Raw genomic sequence first — 7423 nt, forward strand, 5'->3', positions numbered from 1 at the left:
CCTCCCCCGCAAAGAGCAAAGAGTAAAAACAACCAACAACAAAGTAGGGCAAAAAGAATTACAAAATGTACAGTGTGGGGAGAAAAAAAATGGCAGGAAATTTAATGTGGGAGCTAAAAGGTTTGTGATGAAAAGAGATAAGGAGATTAAGAGGCTTGATGCAAAATAGAATAAATGGATAGGTGACCCAGGACAAGACCCCACAAAGCTAAACTTCCAACTTGTAAAATGAAAAGGCCCAAAGAATTCTGTTTCCAAAACAAACAAACAAACAAACAAACAAACAAACAAAAACAAATCAAAGCTTCTGCAAATGTGATTCAAGGAGGCCAGTCTTCATTCCAAGCAGGCAGCCAAATTTGGCAATGCTGTTCACATGGTTCTGACTTTCTAGTCACAAAGGATACACGAGTTAAAGGGGTTGTGAAATCTTCCTCTGTGGTTAAGGAGAACCATTGAAGCAAGCCAGTGTGTGGCAGAGGTGTCCCTGCATGGAGGTCCTGAGAAGCTATTGTATGAGGTAGTGAAAATGAAATCTAGATTGTGTTGGAGACTCCAAGATGTTTGACATGCCAAGGCATGGAATATCTGCCAAGGGGAGTTGTACACGGGGAGTGGAACCAGCCCAGGAGAGAGATTTATCTTGTAGGCAGCAAAGCTGGAAGGGTAGAGTCATCTAAGCCCTCTGACATCAGACATGGAGCTATAGGATTTAAAGTTTTCCCTCCTGGGTTTTGGTCTTGCTTTGATCCAGTATTCCCACATTATATCCCTTTTGGAATGGTAATATATATTTTGTGCCATTGTATATTGGAAATATGTAACTTGCGTTTTGATTTTACAATTAAGAGATTGCCTTGAGTTTCAAAAGAGACTTGGATATTGAATCTGCCCTTTTTTCACCTCTCTAGTAACTTTTTTCTCTGGTTCATTTAAGCTATATGTTGTATAGGGGGATTTCAAATTTTGACTAGAGTAAGAAGACAGATGGTATATATTTACAGTTCTCTGTATAACTGGGTGATACTCATGTTGAAAATAAAATAAGAAAGGAAAAAGGTGAATTTGTTTGTAATGACAACAAAACCTCCCAGGGTTCCAGCAATTATAGACTATCAATATTCGATTTGTGTTTGTGTCTAAGAGACTTATCGAAGGCCAGATGACCCCAAACTCTGCAGTAAAGAAAGTCAATTTGTGCTTATAGTGGAAAGTTTTTCCTTCTACTATATAATTCTTTTGACATGGGACATAGAGCTACAGGATTTGGAGTTTGTCGTGCTGGGTTTCCCTCTTGCTTTGGTTCAGTATTTCCTCAGTATGCCCACCTTCCTCCCTTTTGTAATGGTAATGTATTTTCTGTACCATTGTATATTGGAAGTATGTAATTCGCATTTTGAGTTTGCAAGTGGTTGCAGTTAAGAGATTGCCTTGAGTCCCAGTAGAGACTTTGGATTTAAAATGGTGTTGGGACTATGGAAGACTATAGGGACTTTTGAAATTTTTCTAAATGCATTTTGAATTATGACATGGCCACAAGCCTATGGAGGACAGAAATAGAATGTGGTGATTTGAATGAGAATGACCCCCATGGCTCATATGAGAATGGACCTCATGGCTCTCAAGTTTGAATATTTAGTCTCCTTTTGGTGGAATTGTTTGGGAAGGACTAGGGTGTAAGACCTTGTTGGAGGAGGTATCATGGCATTTTCTTACAGCAACAGAAAAGTAACTAAGATTTCTCTGAAACCATGAGGCAAAATAATACTACCCCCCATTTTTTTGTCAGGTGATTTTTGTCAGGTACTTTGTCAAAACAGAGAGAAAAGTCTCTAACTCAATCTTCATGGTCCTAGGATACTTTATACTAAGGACCCCTATTTTTTTAAACTTAATGCAGAATAAGCATTTTTCTTCAATGCTGTCTGTTTTTCATAGTCAACATTTTTGTTAATAATTTTCATTGAGTAGACTGATTATCCTTTATTCACTGGTATTCAAGACATAGATTTCACAAATGTACCAATAGCTTCCACCTTAACACTTTCCTACATTTCAGCTGGTGGCAATCTGCTGTGACTTAGATCACAGCATAGAGTGACTCATCATGTATTCCGGTTTTCTTTGCCAAGATGGCACCTTCTCTCTAAACATGCTAGGTTTTGCTGTGCCCCAAGCCCTTTACTTGGGCTCTTGATTTTCCTTCCTATATGTTTCTTCTTCCCTTGCATGGAAATTTCCAGCTTAAAACCTACCGCAAATATCTCCTCTTCTGTGAGCTATTTCCTAGGTTCTAGACTCTCCTGGGTCATTTATCAGACTCTTTAATAGACTACTCCAAAAACTGAGAACTCTTTGGGTAGCAAGTAGAAAAATAAAGATTCCTAACACCCCAGCATTGAAGGAAGAACCATCATTCAACAGACAACTTATCAAGAGCCATTTGTGGAAAAGAAAACTGTGACAAGTGGTACACTGAAGGACATTAAGAACAACCTTCTCCCTAGGCACAATGGTATATGCCTATGATCCTAGCACTTGGGAGTAGATGAAAGATGAGAGTTCAAGGCCAGTCTAGTTTATACAGCAAGATCCTGTCACAGAATCAACCCCTTATCCACAAAACAAACAAACAAACAAACAAACAAACAAACAAACAAACAAACAAAAAACAGGCATGTTGATACATGTCTTAGTTGGGGCTACTAAAAAAACAGGGCTACTATTGTTATGATGAAACGCCATGACCAAAGAAAGATGGGAAGGAAAGCATTCAGTTGGCTTACACTTCCACAACACTGTTCATCATTGAAGGAAGTCAGGACAGGAACTCAAGCAGGGCAGGAACCTGGAGGCAGGAGCTGATGAAAAGGCTATGGAGGGGCACTTCTGACTGACTTGCTCTTCATGGCTGGCTCAGCCTGCTCTCTTATAGAATCCAGGACCACCAGCCCAGGGATGACACAATCCACAATGGGCTGTTCCCTCCCCCATCAATCCCTAATTAAGAAAATGCCTTACAGCTAGATCTTATGGAGGCATTTTCTCAACTGAGATAACTTTTCTCAATTTCTTCAGTATCTCAATTTCAGGTAGCTCTAGTTTGTATCAAGTTGACATAAAACTAGCCAGCAGAGTATAGATCTATATTCTCAGAATGCTAAAGTTCTAATTAAGAGGGTCATGGGTTTCAAACCCAAACAGCTGCATAAGAAGACACTGTTTTAAGTACACCATCCCATAACAGAGAAATCCACTGCATTAGCCATATTGTACATAGTACTAAAAACAATTTTAAGCAGCTGTTTTAGTTAGGGTTATTATTGTGGTAATGAAACAACATTACTAAAGGCAACTTAGAGCCAGGCATGGTGGCTCATGCCTTAATACCAACACTTGGGAGGCAGAGGAATGTGGATCTCTGTGAGTTCGAGACCAGCCTGGTCTACAAAGTGAGTTTTAGGACAGCCAGAGCTACACAGAGAAACGCTGTCTCAAAAAAAAAAAAAAAAAAAAAAAAAAACCAACCCCAAAACAACAACAACAACAGCAAAAACAGGCAACATGGGGAAGAAAGGGTTTATTTCATTCACAGTTCCTTGCAACATTTTATCAGAGGCAGTAAGGGCAGGGATTCAAGCAGAGTAAGAACCTGGAGGCAGGAGCTTATGCAAAGGTCATGGAGGAATGCTGCTTACTGGCTTGTTCCTTATGGCTTACTCAGCCTGCTTTTTTATATAACCAAAACTACTAGCCCAGGGGTAATCCCACCTACAATGGGCTGGGCCCTCCCACATTAATCATTAATTAAGAAAATGCCTACAGGCTTCCCTGTAGTCTGATCTTATGGAGGCATTTTCTCAATTGAAGTTCCCTCCTTTCCAATGACTCAAGCTTGTATCAGCTGTCATAAAACTATCCAGCAGGCAGCCCACTGACAAACATTTGAAACCTTGATTTTTATTTTAATGTACATCATGCAAACTCATCAGAAACAGAGACTACAGAGGGATGTTGATGATTAGCTTGTTCTTTATATAGCTTGCTTTTTCATACAACTCAGGACCATCTATCTTTCCAGGACAAGCACTGGCCACAGTGGGCTGGGCCTTCTACGTTAATCATTAACCAATAAAATACCCCCATCTGCTTGTCTATATCCCAATTCTATGGAGACATTTTCTCAATTGAGGTTCCTTCTTTCAAGACATCCTATCTTGTGTCCAGTTGACAAAAAAACTAACCAGAACAGTAGTCTTGGGCAAGTGTTGGTCAAGTATAACCTACAGGACAATTCACCCCTCTGTTTATTTTTTTAAAGATTTATTTATTTTTACGTGCATTGGTGTTTTGTCTGCATGAATGTCTGTGTGAGGGTGTCAGAAGGCCTGGAACTGGAGTTATAGATAGTTTTGAGCTGCCATGTAGGTGCTGGGATTTGAACCAGGGTCCTCTGGAAGAGCAGCCAGTGCTCTTAACCCCTGAGCCATCTCTCTAGTCCCCTTGCTTATTTTTATAAAATAAGGTTTTATTGGGATACCTCTGCTCTCATGCATTTATGTATTTTCTTTTATGGAAAATAGATTTTTTTTCTTTTACAATATATCCTGATTATATTTTCCCCTCCCTTTACTTTTCCAAGGTCCTCTCCACCTTCTAGATCCCTTCCTTAGGAAAGATCAGGCTTTTTTTTGGATACAGGTTTCTCTGTATGTCCTGACTATCCTGGTACTTGCTTTGTAGACCAGGCTGACTTCAAACTCACAGAGATTCACCTGGCTTCTAAGATATAACAACCACATGACAAAATGAAATATAAGATGAAGCAAAAACTATTGTATTGAAGTTGCACATGGCAACCCAACAGGAGGTAAAGAGTCCCAAGAGTAGGCGAGAGAGTCTGAGAACTACTTCTTCTTCTTCTTCTTCTTCTTCTTCTTCTTCTTCTTCTTCTTCTTCTTCTTCTTCTTCTTCTTCTTCTTCTTCTTCTTCTTCTTCTTCTTCTTCTTCCTCTTCCTCTTCCTCTTCCTCTTCCTCTTCCTCTTCCTCTTCTTCTTCTTCTTCTTCTTCTTCTTCTTCTTCTTCTTCTTCTTCTTCTTCTTCTTTTTCTTCTTCTTCTTTTTTGAGACAGGTTTTCTCTGTGTTGTTTTGATGCCTGTCCTGGCTCTCCCTCTGTAGACCAGGCTGGCCTTGAACTCAGAGATCTGCCTGGCTCTGCCTCCTGAGTCCTAGAATTAAAGGCATGTGCCACCACCTCCTGGCCCACTTGTTCTTACAATCAGAAATCCCATAAAAATACTATGCTAATAGCTATAATATATAAACAGAGGACCCGATATAGATCCATGTAGGCTTGCTGTTTCAGTCTCTGTGAGTTCATATATACCTTGTTTATTTGATTCAGAGGACTTTGTTCTTCTTGTGTCCTTCCATTCTCTATGACTCTTACAATCTTTTTGCCTCCTCTTGCACAGGATTTCTAGACCTCTAAGTGGAGGGATTTGATGGAGTCCTCCAATTTAGACCCTATCTCCACATAATGTCTGACTGTGAGTCTCTGCACCTGCTCCCATCTGCTGCCAAAAGAAGCCTCTCTGATGATGACTGGATAAGCTACTGATCTATGAGTATACCAGAATATCATTAGGAATCATTTTATGGATTTTTTTTAGACCAGTCTTGTTTGGTTTCACTCTAGGTCTCTGGGCTACCTAGTCTCTGGTTCTTGGTTATCCAAGCAGTGTTGCATATGAGTTCCTTCTCATGGAATGGGCCTTAAGTCAAATCAGACATTGGTTATCTGCTCCCACAGCTGTGCCACTATTGTCCTATTTTGTAGGCTGGAAAGATTGTAGGTTAGAGGTTTTGTGTCTAGGTTGGTTGTTCACATTTCTCCTTTGGTAGTTGTCAGACTACCTTCCCAAACAAAGATACTAGAACTTAGGGTGAAGGCTCCATGTAGACAGCAGCTTGATTTCTTGTTCAATGAGTTGTGTGGATGTTGTCCCTGGCAAAGCGGTCATGCTGTCAGTTTGTGGAGAGCAACCCTTTGTCTTAACATCAGCCTGGGTTGTTTGAGGTTTTCCATGGGACCCTCACCTTGGCCAACAATTCAGTTGAATACAACTCAGTTCTGACACTGGAAGCCTTTCCTGGCTACAAGAGATGACCAGCTGAGACTCCGTATCCCCCATTACCAAGAATCCTCATTAGGATCACCTTCATAGATTCCAGGAAGTTTCCACTGTACTAGGTTTCCACACCATCCCCAAATGCCTCTCAATTCCAGCCGTCTCTCTCCATACTCTCTCCCTCCATCCCATCTCCCCATCACTCCTGGTTCCTCCCACTCCCATCTCCATCCTTTACCAGTCTACCAGTATAATATATTCTATTTCCACTTCCCAGGGAGAGCCACAAATTCCCCCTAGAGCCCTTCTCTTTACCTAACCTTTCTGAGTCTACAGATTGTAGCTTGGTTATCACTTAATTAACAACTAATATCCACTTATAAGTTAATATATACCATGTTTGTCTTTCTGGGTCTGCATTACCTCACTCAGAATTATTTTTTTCTAATTCCATCCATTAGCCTACAAATTTCATGATGTCATTTTTTAAAAATAGGTGAGTAATACTCTTAGTTAGGGTTTTTATTGCTGTGAAGACACACCGTGACCATGGCAACTCTTATAAAGAAAACATTTAATTGAGGTGGCTTGCTTACAGTTTCAGAGGTTTCATCCATTATCATCATAGCAGGTAGCATGGCGGCATGCAGGCAGACATGGTGCTGGAGTATAGATGAGAGTCATTCATCTTGCAGGCAATGAGAAGCCGACTGAGACACTGTATTGTGTGTTAAGCATAAGAAACCTCAAAGCTCACCCCCTCAGTGACATACTTCCTCCAATAAGGCCATACCCACTCCAACAAAGCCATAGCTCCCAATAGTGCCACTCCCTATGAGATGATGGGGGCCAATTACATTTTGACTACCACATAATCCATTGTGCACATCTACATTTTCTTTATCCATTCTTTGGTTAAGGGAAATCTAGGTTATTTTCCAGTTTCTGTCTGTTATGAATACAGCAGCACTAAATATGGTTGAGAAAGTGTCCCCACGGTAGGATGAAGTGACTTTGTGTATAGGCCCAAGAGTATTATGCCTAGATTTTGAGGTAGATCAATTCCCAACTTCCTAAGGAATGGCCATATTGATTTCCATAGTGGTTGTACAAATTTTCACTCCAACCAGCAGTGGATGACTATTCCCCTTACACCACATCCTTGCCAGCATGAGCTGTCACTTGTGTTATTGATCTTAGCTATTCTGACAGTGTGACATGGAATCTCAAAGTAGTTTTGATTTGAATATCCCTGATGGCTAAGGATGTTAAACATTTCTTTAAGTGTTTCT

Source organism: Peromyscus leucopus, chromosome X (assembly GCF_004664715.2).
Source record: "Peromyscus leucopus breed LL Stock chromosome X, UCI_PerLeu_2.1, whole genome shotgun sequence".
In the NCBI taxonomy this organism is placed as follows: domain Eukaryota; kingdom Metazoa; phylum Chordata; class Mammalia; order Rodentia; family Cricetidae; genus Peromyscus; species Peromyscus leucopus.